The 6425-nt window shown below is 65.1% G+C and overlaps 1 protein-coding gene across 3 annotated transcripts in view; it reads right to left on the bottom strand.

Moving 5' to 3' along the window:
• DENND4B (DENN domain containing 4B) overlaps positions 1 to 4912 on the bottom strand; it is a 15725-nt gene extending 10813 nt beyond the window's left edge. The window contains exon 1 of one of the 3 annotated variants that reach the window (XM_032793645.2): positions 4867 to 4912. The gene's annotated coding sequence lies outside the window, so the exon portion shown is untranslated. Of the gene's footprint in view, positions 1 to 3350; positions 3437 to 4745; positions 4759 to 4866 lie in introns of those variants that run through there. The other 2 variants (XM_075071028.1, XM_032793646.2) reach the window with 2 other exon arrangements.
• Between the last annotated feature and the right edge of the window lie 1513 nt (positions 4913 to 6425).

Here is a 6425-nt window from a genome sequence, read left to right as displayed (position 1 = left end):
GGAACGGCACCACGGGGGGGGAAGAGGTTGGGGGGCCACCACGGGGGGGGAGGGTGGGGGTGAAGGCGCTGGGGCAGAAGAGGTCAGGTGGGATGGCACCATGGGGGGGGCACAGTGCCAGGGGTGGGAAGAGGTTGGGGGGGATGCCACCTGGATCCCAGGGACCAGCCCACACAACAGACCCACAAGGTGATGTCACAGAGACTGGGCCCAGCGTGGCCAATGGGAGCTGCAGTTTCCATGACAGAACTCTCTGTATGGTGACATCATGGAAACCAGGCTGCCAGCAACCAATGGGAGCTGCTGTTCCTGCTCCCCTCCCCGGGGGAAGGAGTGGGAGCACTGGGGGGGAATATGGGGCAGGGTGGGGGTGGGGGGGCTGTTTGTGGGGGCTGTAGGGAAGGAAGGAGACGGGGCTGTTTGGGGGAATATGGGGCAGGGTGGGGGTGGGTGGGCTGTTTGTGGGGGCTGTAGGGAAGGAAGGAGACGGGGCTGTTTGGGAGAATATGGGGCAAGGAGGGGGTGGGTGGGCTGTCTGGGGCAGGGAAGGAAGGAGACGGGGCTGTTTGGGGGGAATATGGGGCAGGGTAGGAGCTGCCCCCGGGGCCAAGCTGGATTGATTTCAGCGCAGTCAGTGAGAACCCAGGGTACCTGGGGGTCACGACCCACTGGGCTAAGCTGACAGAGCGAAAGTGCCGGAAGGGAGGGAGGCAGCTTCCTGTTTCCTGCTTGGGCCCGGGCGGGCCCTGACATCAAGTCAGTTGCTGGAAAATCAGGGGGATCCCCCCACCCCGGGATCCCCACAGCACTCCTGGTTTCTCAGACACTTCCAGGACTTCAGACAGGCTCTGCCTAGGACCTGGGGCAGCCCCAGCCTCCCTTCTCCCCTCTCCTCACACATGCTTCCCACTCAGGAGCCCCGCCCCGGCCAGCTGCTCAGCCCCCAACAAGGCAGCACCCCCGGCAGGGGGAAAGTCACAGACCCTCTGAGGCAGGCAGGATGTTCCCAGGGAAGGACCCAAAAGGGGAAGGAAGAGGCTGAAGGCGCCAGGGCACGTTTCTGCTGACAGCACAGGGTGAACAGGGTTAGTCACGGCGGATGCAGGTGCAGGACCAGGCAGGGGGCGGGATGGGGGGTTACGGACGGAGATGGAGGAGAACCGAGAAGCCTGGGTCATGTTGCAAATTGATGGGGCACCCACCCCTGGACACTGGTCCCCTTTGGGAATAGGCAGGACTGTCCGGAGAGGGGAGCCTCTGCCGAGGAGATGCTCCCATTGCCCCCTGCTCACCGACCAGCACCGGAACACACACGCTTACAACCCAGAGAGGGGAGCCCAATTTCACACCACACACCACCAGCCAGCGGAACTCTCCACCACAAGGTCCCAGCGAGGCCCAGAGCTGGGCAGGGTCCAGGAATGGCTCCTAGGGGGAGGGGGAGGGGGAGGGCACTCAATGGAGAGCAGTTTTTGAGGGCTTGAGACCTGCTCAGGGGAAAACACCCTTCCTGGACAGGGTACCCCAAACCAGGGACTCCTGGTCCCATCTATGTGGCAGCTGGTACTATCCCCGGGGGAGGGGGGATGCGGAGGGGAGAAAACCTGGCTGGCTGGGCCCTTGGCCTGATTTGCTCTGGCAATCCCTGGGATCCTGGCCACAGGGTCCTTTGGGCAAATCAAGCCGACCCCTGGCACAGCCCCCAACCAGCCGGGTCTCCCAGCTGCTCCACATGCCCCCGGCAGGGTCATGCCAGGCCAGTGGAGCCAGCTCCCTGCGCACAATACTTCATTCTCTCCCTGGCACTGTGGCCATCACCTCCCGTCGGGGGGCTGGCAGACTGGGCAGCCCCCTGACACGACACAGCCAAAAAGCTAACCCAACCCAGCTCCTGCAGCATGGTTACCATGGCGAGGGAGGCATGGGGCCCAACAGGGACCCCCCCACCCCAGGGGTGACCCGGAGAGGAGTCGGGGGCATGTTGGGGCTCACCAGCAAAGGGCCACGAATGTGCCCCTCGGGCCTGGCCCTGCCTAAGGGAAGAGACACTGCTCTAACATGGGGAGCACATCACCTGTTCCAACTTCCCCAGGGGCCCCTGCCCCCCATCTCCCTCTCTGGGACACAGCTGCCCCCAGCCCATGCCAGGGTTGCCCTGCTGCTAGTCTAGATCCCGCCCCTCCGCCCTGGGCAGCTCCCCCAGCCCGTCCTGGGTTTAGGGCACATGGCAAAGGAGTGAGACACAGCTGCCCCCTGAGAAGAGCGTATTGCCAGCTCTCCCATGCAGCTGGGCAGGAGGGTGTTACACTGTCCCCCCGGAAACCCCCATGCCCCTAGAGCTGCATGACACGGACCAGCCTGCCCTGGCCCCCCAGTGACAGGCACTGCCAAGGTACCACCCGCGCTATATTTAGCCCTGGTCCATATGATCCCTCATGCTGTGGCAGGAAGAGACACAGGAGGCTCTTAATTTAGCTTCCTGTAACCTAACGCGGGCTGGGGAGAAATTGCCCCTACTGCCCCCCCAATCTACCCCCACAGCTTGTGGCTCAACCTCCATCCCACCCCCAGCTAGCCTGGCAGGTCATCTCGACCCCCTCTCGGGGGCTCAGTGGGGAGCCCCCCCATGCGCTACACTTTGGGGTGTGCTGGTCCAAGCACCGAGCTCCACAGAAGGGGCCCTGCTGACCTGCCTCGCTCGGCCCCCAGGCCTCCCTAGCAGGACCCTGCACCCACCCCAGGGGACAGCAAAGGCCAGGCCTGCCCAGGGCATGAGAGGTGCCGGCTAACCCACGCTGCCTGTACCCAGCGCTCCCAGCCCCGGGGCAGAGGCACCAGATAGGCTGAGGGCGGCGTGGGGACAGCCCGGAGCCAGGTAAGCCAAAGCGAAGGCCTCCCACAGTGCTGGGAGCTGCACAGATGTAGTTACCTCTGATCCGCTGCTAGCACAGCCTAAATAATGCAGAGTGCTCAGCTCCCCGGCCCTTAGCGCGCGACTGCCCAGCCTGCCTGGCACCTGCTGCTTTGGGGACACCCTGCCCCACAGCTAGGTGAGCCCAGGGGCCACAGACAGCAGGTGCCTTTGCCCCACTGTCTCTTGGGTTTGGCTCCTTGCTCTGAGAGAAGAGTGGATGTAGAGTCAGAGCAAGGGGGGCTGGGAGCCAGGACTCCTGGGTTCTATCCCGGCCCTGGGAGGGGAGTGGTGTCTACCAGGCAGAGCAAGGGGGCAAGAGCCAGGACACCGCAGCCATTGCTAACTAGCCCTGGTGCAGGGACAGCACACCCCCTTCTCCCCGAAGCAGGAGGCCCTTCAGGGCCAGCAAGGAGCTGCCCCCCCAGCCGGGCTGTACCTGCTCTGCAGATGCACAGACACCTTTGCTCTGGCGGCGCGTTACACCACCACCTCCTTGCTGCTCCGGAGGGACCTGCCGGACCCCGTCCGCTGCGGGCAGGGGCCGCGGGCAGGGGCAGTGGCAGGGGCGGCCAGCCTCCCTGCAGGCCACGCAGGGAGAGTGGGACTTTCCATTCTTGGCCGCAATCGCGACCAGGGCAGGAGCGCAGCTGCTCAGCCAAAGCAGAACTCAGAATGAGGAAGCCAAGAGCGAGGGGTGGGGCGGGGCGGCCCCCCAAAGGCAGCCCGGGCAGCTCAGGGCCCGTTTCTGTGCTGCCCTCCTGGGGGCCACCCGCGGCAGGGCTGGGTCAGCGGAACCAGGCCCACGCCAGTAGAGAAGGGCTGGGGTCCAGGCGTGTGTCCATCTAACGGCACCGCACTGGGGCTGCTTAGATGGGTCCAGCTGCTGCCGCATGGCCCCACCGCAGCCCTTCAGAGCCCGCCTGTGCGGGGGGGGCCACCCACCCAGGGGAAGGGCTGCAGGGACCAGGCCCTGGCACCAGCATGGTGGGGCCAGCCCAGGCTGCCAGCCAGACCCCTTGCCCCTTTTCAGGGCCTGCCCTATCCTGGGGTGGATCTGGCCCAGTCGCTGAGTTTGGGGGAGTCCCTGGGAGCCCCCACACACTGTGCAGGGGCGCAGCCGGCCACAGGGACAGAGCTCTCCCTTGAGGCAAGAAGCTTGGCTGCGCCTGCCCCCCCAGCTGCACAGACGGAGCCCCCAGGCACTGCCCCCCCCCCGACCGCAGGGGTGGCAACTCCCACCCGAGCAATGGGGCAGCCCCCGCCGCGGGGCCGGGGGGGACAGATCACAGGGACCCGGACCCACCTGCAGCCCTGCCTGGAACCTGCACCCGCCGGTGGGGGGCGGGGGGCAGTGACTTTGTGTCCCCCTTGGGCAATCGCAATCACGGGCACTGGTCGCATCAATTGAGGATTCTATAGACCGATTACTCATTAAATTCATATATCATGGTTGTTGCGGGGGGGGGCTGGTCTTTAAAGAAACCCACAGGTAGTGGTTCCTGGAACAACCCAGTCACTCGCGCCACCCACCCTGGCCCCACCGCGGCCCCTCATACGCCCGCGCGCGCTTTGCGCCTGCGCGCTCCCCCCGGCCTGCTGCCCTCCCGCAATCCCAGCCTGCGCCCAACTCCCCCCACGCTGGCCCCCCCCGGCCTGCCTGCGCCCTCCGCACCGCGCCAGCGCTGCCTCTAACCCACGCCCCCCGGCTGCGCGCCCTCCCGCACCCAGCCTGCCCCAACCCCCCCACCTGGCCCCCCCCGGCCTGCCTGCCCCCACAACCGACCCATGCCTGCCCGCCCGACGCCCCCCCGCAGACGGCGCTCGGGCCCACCTGCACCCGGGGAGCGGGCCGCAAGGCTCGGGGCCGGATCCCGCGGGGGGTCCGGGGGTCCCTGAGGGGGAGGGCGCAGGGCAGGGGCAGGGCCCAGGGCTTCGCGTCCAAGCCCCTCTACCTGCGCTCGTCCCCCGGCCCCCTACCCGGCTCCCGCCATGCCGCCGGACCCCGCCCTCGCCCAGGGCGCGCAGCCGACCCCTGCGCCGCCGGCGGGACGCGGGCTGCAGCGGGGCGGAGCCCCCGCCGGAACGCCTGGGTCCCGCAGCCCCCTCCCGGGCCCAGGCCTGGCCGCCCCCAGGGCAGCCGGCCGGTGGTGGGGGCAGCAGAGGGAGGAGATCACCATGACTCAACGTCCCAGTGATTGGCTTCGTGGCCTCTCCAGTGACAGGCGGTCCAGGCCCCGGACAACCCTCACCAGCCCCACGTGCATCGCCTTTCCCGCCCCCGCTAGTTGACAATGCAGGATGTGGGGGAAACTGAGGCACACACAGTCTTCATATAAAATATTTACAGAAAATTCCCCCTCTGTCCCCCGGCAACCAGCCTCACCAGCCCCCGGGGTTGTTCTGCAGCTTCTAGGCTGGAGTGTGACAGCAACTGCAGGGTGGGGCGTGGAAGGAAGAAGGGGATGCCAGGGGGCTGGGGCTGGCTCGATGAAGGGAGGCTCCTTGACACTGGTCCAAAGCTGGGGCCATAACACCAGTTCTGTAGATCCAGAGGGGAGCCCAGACCTCCCTTCCTTGGGGCCTCCCCAGCAGAGAGCTTTGCACAGCAAGGCCCAAGCAGGGTCAGGCTATGAGCCAAAAGGGTTTGCAGGGAGCAGAGGCAGGAGAGGGGGGGTAGCAACAGGCTGAAATGAATGGCAAGAAAATGTCCAGTGACCAGGAGCAGCCAGTGCCAGGATTGCCTGGGCCAAGGAACCTCTGCCCACCTGTGTATGTGGAGGGGGGGCAGGGACCAGGAGCCTCCTGCTGCCTAGCCCAGCAGTGGGGCTGAGGCAGCCAGGCCGGGGCAGGGATCACTCAGGGTTCCAGGGCCAGGGAAACGGGTGAAGCAGCTGCTGTAGAAATGCAGATGATGATGGGCAGAACCTCGTGAGGTGGCCCAGGGTGGGGGGCAAGGGACTGCAGCACCCAGCTGGATCAGGCCCAGGATCTGTCCCGTGCTCCTGGAGAGAGAAACAGCAGGGCCCCCACAGCTCTGTACTGGGACCAGCCCTGTTCCAAGTGATCTGGAAAAAGGGATAAACGGAGGTGGCAATGTTTGCAGACGATACTAAATGACTCGAGCTAGTTTCACCCAAAGCTGGCTGGGAAGAGCTCCCAGAACTGGCCGAGGGGCGACCAAACAGCAGAGGAAATTCAACCTCGACAAATGCAAAGTGATGGCCCTTGGAAAACACAATCCCAGCTATACCTCCAAACCAATGGAGTCTAAGTTAGCTGTTACCGCTCAAGCAACAGACCGTGGAGTCATGGTGGACAGTTCTCTCCGTGTGCAGTGTAGGCAGGAAAGCTCATGCTGTGAAAAGGGCTGGCTGATAACCCAGAGCACAATGCTACTCTATAAACCCAGGAAACACCCACACCTTGAATGTGGCCTGCAGGTCTGGTCGCCTTCTCTCCAAAAATCATGCTCTAATTGCAAAAAGTACAGAGAAGGGCAACAAAAATGCTT

The sequence above is a fragment of the Chelonoidis abingdonii genome, chromosome 11, assembly GCF_003597395.2.
Source record: "Chelonoidis abingdonii isolate Lonesome George chromosome 11, CheloAbing_2.0, whole genome shotgun sequence".
Taxonomy (NCBI): domain Eukaryota; kingdom Metazoa; phylum Chordata; order Testudines; family Testudinidae; genus Chelonoidis; species Chelonoidis abingdonii.
The sequence above is the reverse complement of the archived record's forward strand: the minus strand, read 5'-3'. Positions and strand labels throughout refer to the sequence as shown.